Genomic DNA, 23414 nt, shown 5'->3' with positions numbered 1-23414 from the left:
TGGGGGCCACAAATGCTCTAGCTTTTGGTTTGACGCTTAATTAATGAAAGTGGAAATACTCTGTCCAAAATTATGAAGATTCAAGGACCCACATAAAACAAAACTCTTTCCTGGATCTCTGCAGAGATGTAGTTCTGTAAGTTCTAGTTAAATCAGTTAAGAAAATGTGCAATCAACATGAAACATCTGTTCTCCTTTCTGAAAAGATGGAATTGTAATTTAAAGCAGGTAGCTATGACATTTGCAGGTTCTACTGGGGGGTTGTTTCTGGAGATGACAAGCACTCTTTTCTTATTTATCCTGTTGAATCCTGAATGACTGTCAAAATCCTTCCCTCTGGGTCTTTCAAAAGTGTCATATCATAATAAGCTGTTCTTTTGGATAAATAAGCATTGACAGCACAAAGGCTGATAGATTCATTTGCCCTTACCAACAGAAAGTCTGTGCATAACATTTTCCTTTACTTACATCTTTGGCAGTCCTCCAAATCAGCAAACTTTTGTTCATCTGAGAATCAATAGTGTACCAGCAGTCATTATCCCCAAACTGTTAATGTCCCATGAACAGAAATGCCATGCAATTGAGGTTAGAACCTTAGTTCTCACCCACAGCAGCACACCTCCATGACCAAAGCATCTTCAGCTTCATCATTCTACAGCCAGGCCACTAACATGGAGAAAAGCCATCAGTATACTTGCATCCATAAACAAGTACACCTGCCAGAAATCTACACCGTACTGCTAATCTGAGTTAAGAGGAAGGTTGATTATCGCTTAGGGAGCCCTTTAGAGCTTGAAATGCATGGTTGGTTTGCTGATGTGACACAAATCTTCTGCCTGGCTTTAGACAAATCTCCTAAACTGTCATTTCAGATTACTAGTTCTGTCAGTAGCCTACCTAGCCTAAGCTACTCTGCAGACCATCTTTCCTTCCATCTCTCCTCCATCAGACCTTACTTACTTATCAGTTGTACCAATTCAACTATTTCTATAATTATGCTTCACAAAGATTTTTTTTGAAAATATGTCTGACTTTTCTCATGTTTCAAAACTGGGAGAGCTGCATAAGCCTGGTTCAGAAATTGGTCACCTTAACAGTTCGCAGGTGCAGCTGAAGGACAACAGTTTCTGGTAGGAGATTACAGCAAAATACAACAGAATGTAATTAGAAGGGAGGAGCTTATTTGCTGCCTACCAAATATTAGAGAGGAACTGAAGTAATCTCTATGGCTTCACATCCACATCTGTAAAAGAAAAGTCACTGAAGAACCTAATACAAGAAAGACTGGATAAGGTTAATTATTGACTCAGACTACATTCATGGACAAACTGACTTTCAGAATCCACTTACACCTGTCTTTGCACTGGTTCAGAAGCTACATTTTGAAAATAAAATGGCTAGAGTTACAGTAGGAAGTAGTTTCACATCTGCCACATATACCTGGTGAAGATTTCTAATGTATTCCTGGCCCTTTTTAGACAATGGAGAAAGGTGCTTCTGAAACCTTCCAGTGGAAAAACCTACCTGTGTCAGTTCAGGCACCTAAGGTAGACAGACGTGATCTGCTTACTTGATGCCTTTAGGGGCATACATGTGAAAGCTGAGTGCTTCAGTTTGACAGATTAGATACGACTCCGGGATATTTACACCAACTCAGACTGTGTGGTGCTATTTTCATAATGAGAAGATGAAGTATTGCACTTTCTTTCTGGTGTCCCTGTTATGTATTTCACATCCTTGCCATTTGTCACCATTTTCAATGTACTTTCAGAAATATAGCAATGCCTATTAGCCTGTAGCTGCTCTCAACAGGAATATTTTTCCTTATTAATGGCTTCCTTTATACCATAATTAAATAGATTGGTGTACTTGTACCTCAGCAAGGTTGAGCATTTTTTCCTAATATTTAGACTAATATAGATTACTTAACAGGTGTTAAGAACCAGGGCTTGATTTACCAAGGAGTTCAAAGACAATAAAGAGTGCTTACCCAAAGCTAGATCTAGCGAGGGTATAAGTACCTTCCCTGCATTGATAAAATTCATCCTAATAAAGTCAGTAAGTGTTAGCAGCCATACTCAGCACCATACAAGTTAAATCCCAAACTTATTGGCTCATAATATTAAATACTAGAATGGATGTTAAGCATCCATCTTCTTATTTAAAACTCGTGATTGTATTCTCAGTAAAGAAATTATTCTCATCCCGAGATATCAAGACCTTTTGGATACACAGACCAACCCTTCAATTTTCCTCACAACTACCATGGGTATTTATCATCAAATTTTAAATTAAAAAATTAAGTTCTGAGGAGTAGATATTGCTTACTTTACATTAGTCTCATGGAGCACACTTTAGGAACACATGTAAGACATTCACTTTCTTCCAGTTTCCTACAGATCAGTGTTAACAGAAAAAATTGTTTGGGCACAGGGTGTCAAGAAACTATCCCATGTAAAAGAGTCACTACAACTTGTTTTAATCCACTTCTTTTCTCAAAACTGCAGTGTTTGTTAAAAGAACCCACAATGAGAAGGCTCTACAGAGCATATTTAGCATAAGTGCTATTCCTGCACTCCTCATAAAATGTTTTCATTATGAATTAGAGTAATGAGACCGTAAGAATTGGCTTCAAAATAGAATGCTGTGAAATTCAGACTTAACGCCCCATGGAATTCATACATTTGCAGTATGATCCATTTTCACATATTCCAAGCATTAATTTTAAGCAAAGACAGTTCCTGTGAGTGATCTCTGTTAAAAACAAACAAACAAACCCAAAACCAAACAAAGAAACAAAAAAAACTTATTATAACTTAGCTATTCTTTGTTATGCTATAGATGCCACCTTAGCAACAAAGCTCTCAGTTAGGCAGCCACTTTGTCTTCCATCAGTTTTACGTAAACCAGGAGAGGGAATATCATGTCTCAATGAGAGGATTCTCTTTCACCTTTTTTTCACTGAGGCCCAGCAAGATTAGCTTTTGGGAACCGTTTTCCATTTCAAACCCAGCCCTACAGTCAAATTCAGTTTACAGCTCTTGTGACAACTCTGTCAGAAGAACTCGGAAGACTGCTGCTGAAGTTAATTTGTCCATAACTTTACCAGGTGTTCTAGAAAGAACAAATACGAGAGAATTTGAGTGCTTTGTCATTCTTTCTGTGATCATTCCCACATATTTAGACACTATCTAAAGAACAGTGGCCATTGGTTTGAGAGAGTTACCTCTTTGGAAGGGACTTGCCTCTTTTGGACAGAGAATGCCTAAAATGAGAGCTTCTTAGTCTCTTTTCTGCTACTCCAAGGGCAGGAGGTTAGAGACCCACCATAGCTTTTGTTACTACCAAAAAGACAACAGTCCATTCAGCTCCAGCCTGAGTCTGCTGGCAGTGCTTCACATCACCAGTCTGACCTGATCTAACACCCTTGATTCATGATTAAGTCCTCTACCTGAAATATACCAGCAGAGTTGAGCTTCAGTTTAGCAGATAGGTGTTTATCACACTAGGAGTTTTTTCTGCTGCTCTCAGTGCTTTCTTTGCTCCTCTCAGCCTCCCTACGGTGGAGTCTCATGCATATGAAAGACTTACAGCACATCACACTTGAAAACCCAAGGGGCACTCCTGCAGCTGCAGGTTTTGTTGCCTGCTTGAACCAGCCTGTTGAAGTGATACTCCTGGAGGGTGAAGCCCTCTTTGCAGGTTGAACAGGCACACTGCTGGCAGCAGCCATGCAAGCCTCTCAATTAGTGGTTCGGATCTGAGCTGGATTTGAACCAATGATCTAAGCCACTGAACCTCTGCAAGGAAGTGCCTTGTAATTATTGTTCCTGACAATAGATCACATATAAAAGATGGTGCTAGTCCTTCCTTCCAGCTGCTGAACTTTACACTTTGGTCTTCGGTGTCTGTCTGTAAAAAGAGATGCAGTGTTTGTTGTCAAAAGCTCCATTGTAACCAAAAGGACAAAGAGGATCATTGTGAAAGACACACTACCCATTTTGAGAAGAATCTGTTCACCGGTATAGCATTCCCCACAAGCAGTTTACTTAACTGTTTCAATCCAGTTCATGTAATCCTCCACTTTGAACAGCAGCAGTGAAATTAGAGGACACAGTTGAGCACAGAGAGGTACACACTCAAGTGTTATATGATACAGGTCTTCTGTGGTCTGAAAGAATTCATGTATCTGTCACCAGTATACCGGCCCTTCCCTCCAAGGAGCAGCTGGGAGAGCACTGTTCCTAATGTCTACACTCTCATTTGCCAAAGGGAAAATTAACACTGCCTTGGGAAGCATTATGTTGTTCATTATTTTGCCATCAGAAACAAAGTACGAAAATTTGATGTGCAGCACAGCGATGGAGCAGCAGGAAAAAATGCCAATCAGCTCAAAAAAGAGAGATGCTCCAGTAAATGAATCAGTTCAAAAAGAGAGATGCTCCAGCAAATGAACTGACCCACACATACACATTTTTGTGACACTTTCCACAAGCTACCAGGCAAAATCATCTCCATCACATCAAAATGCACAACCTTGCAACATCTAGCACACTGAACAAAATGGTATCACTGCAAGGGCTGTTGAAATGATCAAATCTTATAGAAGTCAAGAAATTAATTACCAGTTAAATGCAAGGCTATTGCAAACTGTAGCTACAAGAAGAGGGAGGGAGATCAAACAGTGATTGGCCCTCATTTTTATCTTGCAGACCACTAGGACACATTACCATCAAATCAGCCCAGTTTTTTTTTTTTTTGTTTTTTTTTTTGTTAAGAGGTAGTCCTTGGAGCAGCAAGAATATTTTTTCCTGTTATAAAACTTATTACTATTATTTATCACATTTTGAAATACACAGTAACTTATACTGGGAAGGGACTAACCAGGCACTCACCTCACAGGCAAATTCAGATAATACCCTCTAGCAAATAAAAATGGTGACTGCCTGCCAACCTCCAGTATAATTTTTCTCAGCAGAGCAGCAATTCACAAGTAATTCAATCAGGTATTCAATAGAAAATTATTCCTGTTTTACAGACTGCCATCACTAACAGTGAGGCCTGATTTTGCTACTTTACCACTTTGGCATGCTACCAAGGAGTGTGCAGTACTGGATTTTCTCCCACGCTGTCTCAGTAGCAGCAATGTGAAAAGAATGAGACAACACCTACAAAAGTAGACAGAGGCCTTTTCAACTCACCCTATTACAATCTGCACTTCCATCATAATTTTCAAAATATTCTGAAGTAGGAAAGCATTCACAAAAATTAATAGCAGTCCCATAGTATAGGAGGAGCATCCTGATGATGCATCTTAGATTTGATAGCCTAGCAAGTGCAGTTATTCTGCTCTTCAAAGAGATGTCCAGAGCAGACCTTAAAGCATGGAAGACATATTGCCTTTCACAGGATCACAGACTGACTGGAGTGATTCTGATAGAAGACATAGTTCAAGCTTCCAAAAAAAAAAAAAAGTCTCTGATGTTTCTTGCTGATTGTCTTCTTCCTGAGCAGGGTAGGGTTAGGTTGTGGCTGTTTCCATGGTATTGGTGTCCTGCTAGACCCTCTTCTGCCCATCTGCTTCTCCTCACATACACTGCTTTGCTAGTAACCTTCACAGTCTCTCACTTCTCTTATCTACAAGTATTATATACAGAACTAAACTTTACTATCAGCAATTTAAGCAGCCTCTTCTGCTTTTCGTTTGAGAGCAAAGGTTCTAAATATGATACTGAAATATGTAATTTGTTATATGCCTCCTTGACTCATGGAAATGCCCACATTTGAAAGCAAAGAAGAACAGTAGACAACTCCAAGCATCCTCTGATTCTTATCATCCTTTACTCTCCAGTCTGTGGCCAACAGAAGGATTTCTCTTTGGTTCATCTGTCTAATGAGATTCTCTCTCTTACATGTCAGTGAAAGAGCAACATCCCAGTGCATATCCTCCATTATATATGGTGCATCACAGAGAGCGAATGAGACTTGCTCCTTCAGTTTCACAGAAAGAGAAGAATGCAAAGTAGGCCATTTCAGTCATAAGTGAAAGCCCCCAAAGGTCCTCTGAACATCTGCTCTGTTTAGCACAGGCTATAAAGCAACTCCATCTCCTTAGGGTAAAAAAATGTGAACTCAAGCTTCACTGGTTTAAATGCATAGGGCATGCTCAGTGAGGTACATTTTTAAACAGACAAGAATTTCTAGCCATGTCCCAGGTCAAAGCACAGTCATTTTAGCCTAGTAGGCTTACCCCAGCTTTAAAAAGATTTGAAATATTTAAAGTACACACAGGATCCAAATTATTTCCTAATTATTGCACCAAGAATTATAGCAAGAAGTATGAAACCTGATTCTCTCATATGCTTCCTTCACCTTGTTCAAATTCCAGTTCAACTACCTCATCAAGGGCTAATATCTTATTCTCACTATCATGACAACATTTTGTCTTCACTACGACAATCAGCAACAGATCCTCATTCTAAATGTTCATACCTATTTTTTAATTCTAGAAAACGTTAAGTTACTAGAAGTCATTCCATTCTGAAATGTTCTAGCAGGATTTGACTGTCAGGGGAATGCACTGTCAGAAAGAATCACCCACTGGAAATAGAGCACAGCCCCTGTCTAATCGCTTTCTGTCAGTTTTTAAATTGTAAAGCCTACAGATGAATGATACTGACCTCCAGACTTTAGCTGGGAAAGCAGGAGTTCAAGAAAACCACTTGAAAGAGATTGGGCTTTTATGGTAACAATCAAGAATTTTGCTTAGCAACCTGCCACGCAGTGTAGATACGAGACGGACAATTCATGTGCTACAATGCTACAGAGGAGATATATGTAAATGATTAATGGAAAGTATAAAGGAACAAAAAAATCGGTTTGGGAAAATCAGGAGTAAAAAACGTGAAGAAATCCTAGTAGATTACTCGGATCTCTAACCACCTCCTGTGACAGGCACCTAATTTTTTTAAGTTTCAGCAGTTTTGCCTTCTGCATACTGACATATTTATAGAGGTCAGGGGCAGATGAATGCAGTTAGGGTGCTAGCAATGTAATATAAAATGTCTTAAGAAAACCACACACAATTTAGTCCTCCTTTCTTAATCTAATGATGGTAAAATAAGTTTCCTCAAGTTATTTCTTCTAATTTATTTTCTATGGAGAAAAAACACTCATGGCAGGTCTTACACCTCTGATATTTCTAGTCATAAAAATTCTTAGCCTAAAAACCCCAAGTTGCATGAGCTACCCCTATAGTTTCACATATATGCTCCATAATTAAAATAATTAGGACTGTACAACAGATCTGGAAAGGTAACTCTTGAAAGACCCTCTGAAGTAAGAGCCATGGGAAAAAATAGGATCACAGATAATAAAGAACTGTATTCTATTTTTGATTCTTTTCAGAGATGAAGGGGTTTAATTTGCAAATAGCAAATCTGTATCAAGCGACCTTAAGCCAGTTGCATGCTGATCTCTAAGGCCAGCAGAGTGACAGGCTGATATCTCACCTGCAGTTCAGGAAATGTGAGGAGAGATTTCAATTCAGACCTCTGCAGGAGCAGAGAAGCCTTGTTTGGAAGTTTCTGTCTTGGTGGTCTGCACATTAAAGAAAACTCCTTAAAAGAGAACAGATTTTGATTTCTCATTGCAGAAGGGGTCCCTTTTGTCAGACTTAAATTGCAGAATGAAGCCTCCATGCAAGCTAACAACTACTAATAAAAAGTAAAGACTTTTCTTTCCATAAAACATACTCCTCGTTAGAATTTACAGCTTGCACCTTTCATTTTATCAGGCAGCACAGAGGGCTGTTTAGGATCCTTGGTAGGGGAAGAAGTGAGTGACTGTAACCATACAAAAGCTGAACAACATACACATATAGAGATAGCATCATTACTCAAAAAAATGCAACTCCCTTCCAGAAACAGAAATAAGTCAGTAATAGAGGAAAAGTGCAAAATGCACTACAAATCCCACAGAAGACCAATAGAAGTGAGAATAAATTCCTACAGATTTTACATTGCATTCATTGGGGTAACTTTTAAAGACTCATCATAGTAAAGAGAAGGTAATAGGAGAAATAGCAAAAAGCATTCAAGCTGCTTTGTGAACATAGACATCTGCTTCTTCTCTAATAAACTCTGGAGGGAGGTGTGGAAACAGGTCCCTGCATGTTTCTGGGGGAAAACGAGATCTCATTTTGTATTTGCAGAACGTTGCTGTGATGCTGTTCTGTCAGGTACCAGGTCCTGTGTAACTTCAAGTACTTCCAAACTTTGCAATGTTTTGACGTGTTAAGAAGGCTGGAAATTGAAAAGCTAGTTTGAAAAAAAAAATGAATTCGAAAAGCCATTCTCCCTTCAAGGGGTGAAATGAACTTTTTGGGAGATATTTTTTCAAGACCAACATCAAATGTGTTTAAAAATTGATAAAAGGAGAGATCTGTAAATGAATCCAAATTCATTAGAGTTTGCCAGGGATAGATTGTTACATCATAGAGAATATTTAAGACAATATTTATGATGTTGAGGTGCTGGAAGGTGTCCAGAGAAGGGCGACAAAGCTGGTGAAAGGCCTGGAACACAAACCCTATGAGGAGAGGCTGAGGGAGCTGGGGGTGTGCAGCCTGCAGAAGAGGAGGCTCAAGAGGGGACCTCATTGCTGTCTACAACTACCTGAAGGGAGGTTGTAGCCAGGTGGGGATTGGTCTCTTCTCCCAGGCAATCAGCAAGAGAACAAGGGGACACAGTCTCAAGTTGTGCCGGGGGAAGTCTAGGCTGGATGTTAGGAGGAAGTTGTTGGCAGAGAGAGTGATTGGCATTGGAATGGGCTGCCCAGGGAGGTGGTGGAATTGCTGCTCCTGGAGGTGTTCAAGAAAAGCCTGGATGAGGCACTTAGTGCCATGTCTAGATGACTGGCTAGGGCTGGGTGCTAGGTTGGACTGGATGATCTTGGAGGTCTCTTCCAACCTGGTTGATTCTATGATTCTATGACACAGTACAGAGCCAGTTCAACAAGTCTGAATTTACACTAAGTAATGCAAAAAACAAAAAGGCATAATAGGACATCTAAGTTCTTATTTTTCAAATGTACTAACACACTATAGGAGACAGAGAAGCTAGAATTTAATTTTCTATTTGTTTGTTGCTGGCTGAGAAATTCCTGGTTCCCTGATGAGTCTGATGAATGTTATAACATACTGTATCTAATTTGCTAGAGATCTTGGGTTTAGGTTTTTTTGCCTGATTGTTTACGCTGCAGATAACCCCTGCAGCTGATTTTTTCATGATATTGGTGTGATGGTTTGGGTGTTCCCCGCCTCCCCACACTTTGGAAATCACCCAGACTAGACTCAGATGGCTCTGGAAGTTGAAGGAAGATAATAATTTACAGCTTAGCACAATATACAGGCAGATATTTACAGTATACACAGCATAGACAGAAATAGACAAGGGAAAAGGGAATAGAGAAACACAACAGCCCTCCCTGAAACCTGAGTCCCCAGGAGGGGCTCCCCACTGCCCTTCCACCTTCTCCCACCCCTCTTAACCTTACCCCAGTCTCAAGGAAGAATGAAGGTTTGGCCAGGGGGGTTAGGAAGCAAAGTGGATTAGTCAAAGAAATGGCAGAGAGGCTAGAAAGAGGAAAAAAAAAATGCAGCTACGAGCTCCCCAGCAGAAGAAGCAGTAGTGTCTTATCTGTGTTTGTATTCTCGTTCTTATACCTCTCAGCAAGCCTATGAGTGAAGTAGACATAATTCTGTTCTCCTTTCACAGCCTGTAATCTGGTTCTTCTCACCAAAACATTCTAGCTAGCTTCAAACTAGCACAATTGGGTAACACCCCCTCCTTGAGCAACCAAGAGGACTGAAAGTGTCCTTTCCAGCTTTAGGCACCTCCCAAAGGGACCTGTATAACAATCTTTTGTTCCATACTCTTCTCCACAGGATACTTCCCTTGAGAGAAGAAACATTATTAAGGGTTCTATAAGTAAACTTTTAAAATCATAATGTTATAAAAATCTGTCCATATTTGTATTAGAAGATGGCCTTTCCTCTTTTTTTCTTTACAGTAACTTTGAATTAAAGGGCAATGTATCCCCCAAACCATTGCAATAGCCAGTGAGCTATTGTGACCAAGGGTCTACAGATAAATAATACAGTTCAGTGTTTGTGCTATAGTATATTACACTACAGTGTCTGTCCAATGTAATCATTACTCAATGAGAGAATTGCTGTTTCAGTTTTTTTACTAGCCACCGAAGGGTACTTCTGAGAGTATTCATTGACAACACACTACCAAAACCACTATTTGGCAGCTACTAACAAAGCAATTTTGATTCTAAAAAAGTACAATAACTTTCTGAGGGAGTTCATCATACTATATAAGTAACTTCTTCATTACAGTTATTTTCCACCTGATAATAACACTAATTATTGTCTGTGATAGAGAGTGAAGAGCCATGGAATAATATACTTCAAGTTTTCCTCTGTATCAAATAAATACTGGCTAGCACTAGCTTATTTAAATAGAGTTCTTCAAAAGTATGTTTTTACTGTAAGAAAAAAAGGTCTGTGATATCATGAAGTTGTATTTTTGCAGCAAAATCATATACAAGGAGTCTGCCAACAACTGCAATTCAGAATTCTACTCTGCTTTGATGAAATCAGACCTAGAGCACTGCATCCGGCTCTGGGGCCTTAAGTACAGGAAGGACACGGACCTCATGGAGCAGGTCCAGAGGGGGGCCACAAAAATGATCAGGGGGATGGAGCACCTCTGATATGAGGACAGGCTGAGGGAGCAGGTGTTGTTCAGCCTGGAGAAGAGAAGGCTCCAAGACCTAACTGCCACCTTCCATTACTTGAGGTGGCCCTCAAGAAAGCTGGAGATGGACTGTTTACAAAGGCCAGCAGTGCTAGCATGAGGGTGCACAGTTTTAAATTAGAGAAGAACAGATTTCTATTGGATGTTAAGAACAAGGTTTTTAAAATGAGGGTGCTTGAGTATGGGAACAGTTTGCCCAGAGAGGTGGCTGAGGCCCCATTCCTGGAGATACTCAAGGTCAGGTTCAAACAGAGCTCTTGGTGACTTCATCTCACTAAGCATGGCCTTTCTTACTGCAGAGGGGTCAGACTAGATGATCTGTAGAGTTACCTGGGTTGGGAGGACCTATATGTAAACAATCATTTTCATTTCATATACAACTGGTTAAAAGCAACTTACAGATACTACTGAATATTTTTCACTCATATTAGCAGTCCTGTTCCACAGGTAGCCAAAAAGAGATACAGTACTGATTAAGCCAGCATTGTCACCACTGTGTTTAATTTTATCATTCTAAGCTCTCACATTATTCCTCCTAAATCAGGGGATTTCATTCCCCAAGAAGCTGAGGGAATTCACTTCTCATAGAATTCCTTGTTTAAAGTGTTTACTGTGTTTAGACATCTAGGCTTTAAGATGCTAACCTAACTGGCTTAAGAGCCAGGAAAAAATAATGTCAGAGATGTAAGCACTCATATGCTGGCTTCTGAGGATTTTTTTCCCTTCTAAACAGTAAGAAAAAAAGTTCTCAAGGTTTCTACTGCAGAATTCTGTATTTCCCCCTTTTTTTTTCTCAATTTCAATAAGATGATACTAAAATTCAAGTTTTCATGTGATACATCATCAATTCCCCCATTTCTTTATTAGATTTAATTGCACAGCTTTGCAAATAAATTCAGATTTATATATGGCACTAGCAATGAGATGTCTTGATGCTGATCTTGATGTCATCATGCAAAGAGGTTTATTCTTCTGTTTTCTACTTGCCCATTAATGGGACAGTGATTTCAGAAACTTATTATGCTTTTAGTGCTCAGGATCCTAAATACCAGTTAGCCATTCAAAAATGTATTACTATAGGCACACACATCCTTACCCAGCACTGGCTTTTATCATCAACAGAAATGGTTTTGCTTGACAGTTCTGCCAATAAACTTTGCAAAACCTTTCTGAGCCTTCAGTACCTTCATTTATTGGTCATGCCTACACTGAGGAATTCATCCTTATGGTGAGATAACAATGGCACATGATTAGTCTGTGCACAGTGCAGCTGGACATGGTGCCATAGCTCACGTGACAAGACTTGATGGCACCAAAGCTTGGACTTCTCTATAGCTTGCTTCACAGTGCAATTGTGTCTTTATTCTCCTGAGTTTAGAAAGGCTGAATGGTTCCCAGATCTAGAGCATAGAGCATTGTTTGGCCAAGGACCTCTCTTGTCGCAGCTGTGCTGGCGAGCTTCAGCCAATGTTAATTTCTATCAGTTAACAAAAATCTCTCAGAAGGGCAACTAGAAAGCCAAAAAACCCCTCTCTGGCTCACATTCTTCTTGAAAGCTTCAGATCTTTAAGTCACTTCAATCTTTCCCCTGAATTTTTATTCTTTTAAATTTTCATTCCTGTCTGGGAAATGAACAAACTTTAACAATGTCTCTTTCTTCAACAGGATTACCTGCTGTTTTCCATCCGGCTCTGCAACGGCTGAATGATTTTTCTGACATCTCTAGTGAGATGAGTGAAGCGGGAAATTCTAACTCAAAATATTTCAGCTGGCCTGGAAGATTCTGGGAATCTACATAATTTCCTCCTTCCTTCACCATCAATGGTACAGTGAGACGGATGCAAAATTCAATTAGATTTGAAGGGCTCAGCTGGCCATCGTTTTAGAACAGTATCAAAGGGATTGGGATCAGCATATCGCATTTGTTTTGACAGCTTCTGGAAAAGCAACCAATGAGAGAGTACAAAATGTCATCCTGGTACTCCTCATATGTCAGTGAGAGACAAAGACCCCAGGAAACCTCTTTCTATGGAATTGTTGAAGAGGAACAAAGGACTTGATAGAAATATTGCAATCCAAAATTGAAAACTCACGTGCCTTTGTCAGAAGAAAGTTGAGGGCAACTACCATTAAAAGTTATACAAGGAAAATAATTGAAGGTTTCAAGATCCTGGAAATAAATCAGAAATAAATCAGAATCCTGAGCCAACAAAGGATTCAGTAAGGCTTTGAATGGCACTGATGCAAACAAAACATATGATATGTAGAACACAGGTGCAAAATAAAGCCAAATTCCTGAAGACTGCTGAAGGAATAAACAGGAGAAAAGATCAGGGATTTAACTGTGACAGCATAGTGTGGAATGGCTGCAGCAGTAAAGAAGTTATCCAGTTGAATGAAAACAACAATCTCTGACTAGATCAGACTTCACAGGGAAAAAAAAACAAACCAAAAACCAAACACCCAGGGCAAGGGATAGAAAGAAAATCAATGACAAAGGCAAAAAAAATTTCAAATAAATTAGGGAATCAGTCAGAGCTGGCTGAGTCTAGTCTGGGTGATTTCCAAAGTGTGGGGGGGTGGGTAACACCCAAACCATCACAATATATGTACAAGCAAATTACTGAACACAAAAGAACCATCAACAACCACAACTAATGCAAAAATGTACTATTTTGGGAAACTTAGGCATAATGCACAGGGCATTTGAGGACAAAAGGCCAAACCGAGAATTCAGTTAGCTAAACAGGCCATTGTTAAAACTCTTATATGTTGATCTTCGAGAATGTCTGCTTAACCTGTCATCCTCCCTAACTTCAAATATGGAAGTCCTTCAAATCTAGACTTTTCCACAATCTGATCAAGGCAGAAAATCATGGCTCATGCAGAAATTTTAAAATCTCTTTGACCAATATAATTTCTAATAATATAACTTTGTTCATTTTGAGTGGGGTTTTTTGTTTTTTTTTTTTCCTTAGCCACCTTAGGTGATTTGTCAACCACTCCTAGTAAAGGTCACCATTAACAGCTAACCAGTCTGTGAATTTACTGTGGCTGCCATTATACTACATTTATGTAGCCTTGTATTTCCTCTGCTTATTATTAAACCTCAGTTGAATAGATAGCACACCAGTCCTGTCATACTTCCTTAGGCAATGTTTTTTGGCTTGGCCCATACCATAAACAGGATCTCAAAGCTCACATACCCTAAGTCAACATCACCTGAACACAAGCTCTCAAAGGACCTACAGTGCAATGTCTGAATTTCTGAGAGAAACTGCATATCTGTCTAGTTCAGAAGACTCTCTGTGTCCAGATCAGAAGACTATAAATAAAGTTGGCAGTTACTAGTCATGAATCACCCTTTTTTAGCTTCTAGAGGGCTTTCCTAAAGAACAGGCTTACACTGAAGTAGGATAGAAGACCATAATTTTTGTCACACTCTTCCACGTGATACTGGTGTTGGAAATACAGTCAACACTCATTTCAATCTCTAAGTAGTAGCAGCAGAAGGCTTCCATCCAAGCTGAGTTGTATTTTCAGAAACCTGTATCAGGTGAACATTGGAAAGATTGCAGTAGATACAGTGATCCAACAGTGTCCAAAAGTGAAATGTCAAATCTACAGGAGTCACAAGGGAAGATCTCTGCAACATGTTTTAAACCAGGTATTTTTCTGAAGCCTTTACTTGGAAGTATCATTGCAACTCTACAGTGTAGTAAATTTTAATCACAGCATCACAGGATGTTAGGGATTGGAAGAGCCCTCTGGAGGTATTCTTAGTCTAACCCCTATGTCAGAGCACAACCATAAAATCTAGTGCAAGAATGCATGCAGATGAGTCTTGAAAGTCTGCAGAGAAGGAGACTCCACAACCTTTCTGAGGAGCCTGTTCCAGTGCTCTGTGACCTGTACAGTAATGACATTCTTCCACATGTTGAGGTGGAACTTCCTATGTTTCAGTTTACATCCATTGTCCCTTGTCCTATCACAGGACATAAGTGAGAAGAGGCTGTCCCCTCCTTCTTGACACTCAGACCTCATATATTTATAGACATTTATTAGATACCCACTCAGTCTTCTTATCTCCAGACTAAAAAGCCCCAGGTCGCTCAGCCTTTCTTCATAAACCAGTGCTCCAGTACCTTAACCATCCTCATAGTCCTCCATTGGACTCTCTCAAGTAGATCTCTATGCCTCATATACAGGGGAGCCCAGAACTGGATGCAAGATTCTAGATGGGGCCTCACTAGGGCAGAGTAGAGGGGAAGGAGAACCTCCCTCCCTCTGCTGGACACACTCTTCTTAATGTACCCAAGGATCCTATTGGCCTTCTTGGCCACAAGGGCACATTGCTGTCCCACGGACAACTTGTTGTCCACCAGGACTTCCAGGTCCTTCTCCACAGGGCTGCTCTCCAGCAGATCACCTCATAACCTGTACTGCTGCAGTTTATTATTCCTTCCCAGGTGCAGGACTATACACTTGTCCTTGTCAAACATTATTGGGTTTCTCTTTGCTCCTATCTCCCCAGTCTTTCCAAGTCTCACTGAATGGCCACACGGCCCTCAGCTGCATCAGCCAAGCCTCCCAGTTTGGTATGAACAACAAAAGATGTCATTGATGAAGATGCTGAACAGGACTGGACCCAGCACTGATCCCTGGGGCACTCCACTAGTTACAGGTCTCCAGCTGGACTTGACATCACTGATCACTACTCTTTTCACTCTATTGTGTACCCAGTTCCTAATCCATCTCACTGTATGTTCTATTGTGTAACCAGTTCCTAATCCATCTTACTGTCTGTTCTTCTATCCCTTACTTTCTGAGCCTGCTCAAGAGGATGCTAATCAGATTTATGAAAAATACCTAACCTGAGTATTTTTCACCATGACCACGATGTCACCTCTACTGATCCTATTTGTAATTGGACATAAAATTCCCTATGCAAATTTGTAGGTGGTGCTGAAGGAAAAGATTTACTATTTGATTAATTTGTTAGGGCCCCCATGTTTAACTGTAAAATAACACAACATTAGCACAGGGATCAGCCGTGTGACAAAGCTCTGACTAATCACTACACATTTGAAGTGATGCAGACCAGCTTTTGCTACTAATTCCTAATGCAGTATTTCCAGATGTAGTGCAAGATGACACAGTTAAATACAGGATGCTTGTCCATCTAGGTTTGTCTGAGGTAAAGTAATATCTCAGCTCCAGGCAAGCTGCCTTATTTACCCCCACAAACAAACCAATATTATAAGAACTGCATAAAGTCAGATAATCTTTGGCCTCATCTTTGTTTTTTTATTCTATCTTGTGACATTAAGAATCTTATACCTAGTCACAAGGAACATTTTCCTTCATTTGAAGAGAACTAAATTATACACTCATGTACTTGTATAAGGAAGAATCTTTAAGTATAAGGTAGATTTTTTGATCATAAAATATGCCCACCAGAAAGAATTCTGCCTAAGTTCAGAACTCTGGGGTGCTGGATGAATCATAGACATAACTATGCAGCTGCAGTAGATCTGGATGACCTTGTTTACAGAAGCTGAATAGCTTCGAGTGATGCTCTCTCCTGGTACAAGTACACTGCTTCTACCACACTGAAATGTTGTTTGCTATACCAAAACTTTACAGTTTAACAAATATTTTCCCTCCACACCATACTCTACAACTGGTACATGAAAGCACCCACAGAACAGCAGCAGCTAGCCAAAATCTGAATTTATTGCAACCAAAAATAGCCCAGCACTCTGACAGACCAAAGTGAATTATAAGTTTGGACCTCAGGGAGGGATATTCTACAACACAACTAATTCCTACATGTTGGGAATATTCCTTTTAGAAAATGAAGCAAAATATGTGCAAACCTACTCATAAAAGGAAAAACCTCCCCAAAAGGGGCTCACTTACCAAAAGGGGATCAAGGACTCACTCAAGCCTATATTCAGAAGAAATGTTAATGCACCAAAAGGGGTTCAGGACTCAACAGCAGGAAATGTCCTTGGGTGGCATCCCAATCCAACTGGAGGGTGTGTGACTGGAATCCCCTTCATTTCAAGAAGAGCCAATCCAAACCTGCTCTCCAGGGAGCTTCATTTATATCCTAGCCAAGTCTCACTGTGGAACTGTGGTTGTTCTAATTAGTTGGGAACAAGTGCACAACATAGGCAGGCTAAAGGCCTGAAGCAAAAGCAAGTTTTAACAGCTCTGAGACCCCAGTCTTGTATCTTTAGCAAGCCCTGGTCATTGTCAGGTCTTAGTCAGGATGGCTGCATCTGCCATAGTGCCGCAAGGTAATTTTTCCATGTTGAGCCAGTCCTAAAACTGAATAGAAGCATAGTTTTGGGGACAGATTATTTCACAGCTGCTTGTGCGACAAGACTGTATCATTCCACTCTCTAGTTTCTGAACTGAGAAAGTAACCTCTGGTAGTGTTGGAGAGTATATGTTTTGAAATAGAGACAGACTCAATGCAAATTCTTCAAGCAATAAAGAATGTACCATAACTTATCTGTTTTAAAGCAATTCATTTTAGTGGTTAACTACCTTAATTTCTAAACAAATGGACCATTTCCATAGTTTGAACAACTCTACCTTCAGTGTCCAGTCAACGAGGCTTTCAATGTCTTTTCTAATAAGGAGGATCTCTACTGTCTGGTCTGATGACTCCTCTCCATTAAGTTCAAAATAATCAAGTGATTTTATAGCATGAAGGTAAAAACCATGTTCTTTTTCTCTGCTCTTTTTTTGCCCCACTGAATTCTGGCTGCAGCCCTAACAGAATACATACACTGGCTTCAGATGAGATTCATCCTAAGGTGCTTAGGAAGCTGGTGTAAGAGCTGGCTAAGCCTCTGGCCATCACTTACCACCTGTTTTGGCTAACTGGGGAGGTCCCAGATGACTGGAGGTTGGCCAATCTGATGCTCATCCACAAGAAGGGCTGGAAGGAGGAGGCAGAAAACTACAGGCCTGTCAGCTTGACCTCAGTAACTGGCAAGGTTATGGAGCAGGTCATCCTGAGTGCCATCGAGTGGCATGTACAAGAAAACCAGGGAATCACACCCAGCCAACTTCAGTTCAAGAAAGGAAGGCCCTGACTAACCAATTTGACTGCATTCTATGACTGGGTGACCTACCTGGTAGATGAGGGGAAGGCTGTGGATGTGGTCTACCCCGACTTCAGCAAAGCCTTTGACACAGTGTTCCACAGTACCCTCCCGGAAAAGCTGGCAGCCCATGGCTTGGACAGGAGCACCCTTCACTGGATTAAAAACCATCTGGAGGAGCAGGCAAAGAGTGGTTGTGAACGGTGCTGCATCCAGTGGTGTCTCCCAGGGATCACTGGGCCCAGTTCTAGTCAACATCTTTATTGATGACCTGGATGAGAGGATCAAGTCTACTGTCAATAAATTTACAGATGACACCAAGTTGGGAGGCAGTGTGGATCTCCTGGAGGGTAGGAAGGTGCTGCAGAGGGTCCTGGACAGGCTGGATTAATAGGCTGAGGCCAACAATATGAGATTCAGCAGTCAAATGCAGAGTCCTACACTTTGGCTACAATAACCCCATGCAGCAATACAGAAGGGAGGATGAGTGGCTGGAGAGTGGCCTGGCAGAGAGGGACCTGGAAGTGCTGAGTGACAACTGGCTGAAGTGTGCCCAGGTGGCACAGAAGGCCAATGTCATCTTGACCTGTATTAGGAATAGTGTGGCCAGCAGGACTAGGGATGTAGTTCTGCTCCTGTACTCGGCACTGGTGAGGCCTCACCTTAAGCACTGTGTGCAGCTCTGGGCCCCTCACCACAGGAAGTATGTGAGGTGCTGGAGCATGTCCAGAGGAGAGTAACAAGACTGGGGAAGGGGCTGGAGGGAAAGTTATATGAGGAAGGGCTGAGGGAGCTGGGGATGTTCAGCCTGGAGGAGACTTAGAGGGGACCTTACCACTCTCTACAACTACCTAAAAGGAATTTGTATAAGATGGGCGCTGGGCTCTTCTCCTGGGCATCTAGAGACAGGACAAGAAGGCACAGGCTGAAGCTGCACCAGGGGAGGTTTAGGTTGGATATTAGGAAGCATTTCCTGACAGAAAGGGTGATTAGGCACTGGAATGGACTGCCCAGGGAGGTTGTGGAGTCACTGTCCCTGGAGATCTGTAAGAAAAGATTGGCTGTGGCACTTGGTGGCATGGTTTAGCTGATGTCATGGTGTTAGGTTATAAGTTGTGCTTGATGATCTCAGAAGTCTTTTCCAGCCTCAATGATTCTGTGATTTTGTGTGACACTACTAATTTTCATGTACCTCACATGACCTACAGAAAGTCAAATGGTTGTAAAAGGGAAGGCAAATCTTTGGTGGAGTCTTATGTACAGTTTGGGCAATGGGGTCATTAAAAACACAGCATATATGTTCCATTTAGCTCATTATACTTCTATACAAGACCTCATTATACTTCTTTGAACTGCAATGAAGTTGAGGTACACAATGTTTTGCACCTGAAAGATCTCAATTTTCAGCTTAATGGAAATTGGGGAGTAATAACAGAAGGAGAAGTGCTTTGCTGCTTTCCTCAGAATAGGGTTTTTTTAGCAGTTCTTAAATCTAATCACATAACCTTACAAAGACAAACAGATTTAGTCTGAAGCAAGAGAGCTATAAATAAAGAAAAACAATGAGCAGTCAGCCTATAGCCAGCTCTTCAAACTATTTAGTGACCTTTTCATTTGGGTGTTACCTTTAAAGGAAAACATAATGTTATATTTCCTATCATTTGAGTACCATAACTACAGGAACATCGAGATATTAATTAAACAGCCTTCTTACTGCAGATTCAAGAAAGATACAGCATGTAATTATTGAAGCCAGCATTAGCAACTACATAGTTCAATTTGCTGAAGCTATTACACTCTTAAACCATATTACCTTCCCTTTTTTTTCTGAAATAACTCCTCCTGAATTTAATTTTTTTCAGTCTCAGCATCCAAAATTGACTTTATTGTGGAAAATGTGACTAATCTCCCATCTCAGATAATTATGTATTTTATTAATTTTTAATGTTATTTCACTAGAATAAAAGTTTTTCTGTACCTTGCTTAGGCTGTAATACTACTTCGTTTGTTTCATCAATAAAGTTTTACATTAAGAATCATAGCTAAATTATTTTGTCTAATGAAATGAAAAGTTAATTTCTTGATGTTCACAGTCAGTATTTCTCAGTTCTTCATCTTCCTGCCAGTAAAAAGCTGTGCTAAAACTGCTAGAGGGAAGTATGTTTCTTCAGGTAAAACCACTGGATTAGCATTCAAGTTATCTGACCCTGCTGGAGACTATCCATATCACCTTTGCCAAGTCACCTGATAAAATCACACTTCAGAGCCATATCTGTCTTCTGAAAATAATGTGTCAGGCATGGTATGGACAATGAGATGAGATTTAACAAGGCTAAGTGCAGGGTTCTATCCTGCCCTGTATCAGGAACAGTGTGGCCAGTAGGACAAGGGAGGTTATTCTTCCCCTGTACTTATCACTGCTCAGGCCACACCTTGAGTCCTGTGTTCTGTTCTGGGCTCCTCAATTCAAGAGAGATGTTGAGGTGCTGGAAGGTGTCCAGAGAAGGTCAATGAAGCTGGTGAGAGGCCTGGAACACAAACCCTATGAGGAGAGGCTGAAGGAGCTGGGGTTGTTTAGCCTGGAGAAGAGGAGGCTCAGACCTCATTGCTGTCTACAACTACCTGAAGGGAGGTTGTAGCCAGGTGGGGGCTGGTTTCTTCTCCCAGGCAACCACCAATAGAACAAGGGGACACAGTCTCAAGTTGTGCCAGGGGAAGTATAGGCTGGATGTGAGAAGGAAGTTCTTCCCAGTGAGAGTGACTAGCATTGGAATGGGCTGCCCAGGGAGGTGGTGGAGTCACCATCCCTGGAGGTGTTCAAGCAAAGCCTGGATGAGGCACTTAGTGCCATGGTCTAGTTGATTGGACAGGACTGGGTGCTAGGTTGGACTGGATGATTTAGGAGATCTCTTCCAACCTGGTTGATTCTCTGGATGCATTCTTTTTATATTTAGAGGTCTAGAAGTAGCTCAGAATGCTGAATTCTCTATGAAACAATGAATTTGAGGGTCTGAGTGGAATAAGAAAGACATAAGAGTTCTGAATTAGGCAAACTCTAGTAATCTACTGAAAATATTATACAGTAAAAGTACTACACATGATATTGGGTAGTATCAAGAAGAGACATGTATAACTGCTAGCAATTTTGGCATAAAGCCTCTGCAGGACCAATTAAAGATATAATTATTGTTCACAGCTCCCTTTTAGTCCAGGCCTTATGTTTCATTACTGGTAATTCTTTTTAAGTTTCCTTTCTCACTGAAAACATTACAATGTAGTGTCACACCTGAAAAGTTATTTCCCTGCATTCTTCCTGCAGGGAAAATTATTCCTAGTGGTTGAACTGTGACTGCAAAGGGATACCTGAAGGGGAAGGGCAGAAAATGAAGAAGCAAACTATTAGAGTGGCATTCTGAAGAGAAATTTTATCTCTTAGCAATTCTGGACTACTGATGATCACAGGGACAAAAAAATAAATCTGAGGGATTCAGCCAGCACCAAAACCCACCGTACAGAATTGTTCTCTTAAACATGTTTACAGTCATTCTATTGTGGTAGAAAAGAGATAGGAAATTCATCTTTATCCACTATGTGATATAACTGCATTTAAATTGGCAAGATTCTGGGAAGGATGCTTTTCACAGAGCTTGGACAAGTTCAGGATGCCTGCTGAAAAGCACTTACATTACGTGAACTGCTTGCACTACACAATCAATGGTCAAGAACAGGGAGACACTGCACTAATGAAAGTCAGCTGAATCATCTGGGATAGATCACCTGTCAACAAGAGGCTGTTTTAACTGCAGTAGTGCAGCAGAATTCAATGCATGAGAGAAGCTACTGTATGCAAGGAGAAAAGGAAAGTAAAAATGCAGAATGATGAATGACAGCGACAGACTAGAAATATAGGATCTTGCAAGCCATGAAAAATTAATCATCAATGGGCTATAACTCTAATATACTAATTAATAAATCCTAATTAACTAATCTTGATAATAATTACAGCAACTGCTCTGTCATTTCAGGATACCTATGTCAACTCTATTCACGCGTTAGAACAAACACTGGATCCTCAGCAAAGACAGACACTGCACAAGTCCAAGGAGAACAGGTTACCCAGGGAGGTGGTGGAGTCACTGTCCTTGGAGGTGCTAAAAAAATCTGTGGACATAGAACTTACAACAGCCATTGTGGTGTTAGATTGATGGTCGGACCTGATGATCTTAGAAGTATTTTCCAGTCAAAACAATCCTAAGATTCTATGATCTCATTTCACAGGAAGAAAAGAGGGAAAAGTATGTTCTTGCTTTCATCACCTTTTCTTATCCAAATTCTCTTTTATTCCCTGTTACTGGACACATCACCCACTGTCCAGTCTTCTCATCTTCTTTTGTCTCACTTTTAGTCATCTGGCAGAAAAGTAAGACAAAGGAAACCCAAATACAGCAGAAGTATACTTGGTAGAGAGTGGGAAGAAGATCCTTCACCACAAAGAGAAGATAAGGGGGAAACCACAGAGAATGTTTTTATTAAGGGGGAAGTGAATGAATGGAGCAGTCTTTAGTGACTGACAAATCTAGGCTAGCAGCTATGCACTGCTTGCTCACAAAATTCATTGGAATATATACATCTGAAGAGAAACAAACAAACAAACAAAAGGTTAATTAAAGATCTGAAGTTCACAGTTACATGGGGAAATTTGTTAGAGCCATGGTAACAAAACCTGTTAGAGAGACTGCAGTGTCTTTTTGTTGTTGGTTAAGATCAAAGCCATCTACCTTGGTATGATCATTCTCACAGTAATAAGCTCCGAAACACACCTCTTGGCCTCCTTGCCTGCTGACACAAACTGCGATCAAGTATGGAAGTGTGGCCAGCTGAAATTTGAGTTTGGGGTAAAATGCAATGAGGCTGATTTAAAAGTTATTAAATAATTTATTAATGTACACAAAATAATTCCCCCAAACTTATTTCCAACTCTCCACACCAGCTCTTGGGTGCAGTCAGCAGCACTGTTTCACAGAAGGTCTCTGTACAGTGGCATTAACAGAGAGTCTGGCGGCTTAATTCGCTGCTTGTGAGGTTGATTAAAGTTCTCTAGCAACTTGAACAAAGAGTTAAGAACACTCACCAGTCCTGATGTCTGTGGCCCAGAACATAGGCAGGAAAATATTCAACAGAAGTCCTGTGGAGAATTCCACCTGGGCTGCGATGTGGAATCGGCTGCTGGCTGAGGCGGCTGAGGCGGCTGAGGCGGCTTGAGGCGGTTTGAGGCGGCTGAGGCAAGGGGCGGGTGAGCGGCAGGTGAGCGAGGAACGCGCGAGCACGCGAGCTCCTTGTTCACCTGCCCACCCCCTCCTACAGGGCAGTGGCCCAGGCCAATGGTCTCACTGGCCACACAGTCACCCAGTCCCCTCTGGCAATCACCCAAACAGACCCAAACAAGGCAGAGCCCACAGGCTGTTCC

The 23414-nt window shown here is 40.9% G+C and overlaps 1 long non-coding RNA gene across 2 annotated transcripts in view; it reads right to left on the bottom strand.

Moving 5' to 3' along the window:
- The window catches only part of LOC135177111 (uncharacterized), a 75857-nt gene extending 52666 nt beyond the window's left edge, over window positions 1–23191 (bottom strand). For both annotated transcript variants that reach the window (XR_010302912.1, XR_010302913.1), the window contains exon 1: window positions 23079–23191. This is a non-coding gene — a long non-coding RNA (uncharacterized LOC135177111). The remainder of the gene's footprint in view (window positions 1–23078) is intronic.
- Window positions 23192–23414: the final 223 nt, after the last annotated feature.

The sequence above is a fragment of the Pogoniulus pusillus genome, chromosome 7 (genome assembly GCF_015220805.1).
Source record: "Pogoniulus pusillus isolate bPogPus1 chromosome 7, bPogPus1.pri, whole genome shotgun sequence".
Lineage (NCBI taxonomy): Eukaryota > Metazoa > Chordata > Aves > Piciformes > Lybiidae > Pogoniulus > Pogoniulus pusillus.
This window is presented reverse-complemented; position numbering and strand designations above follow the sequence as displayed.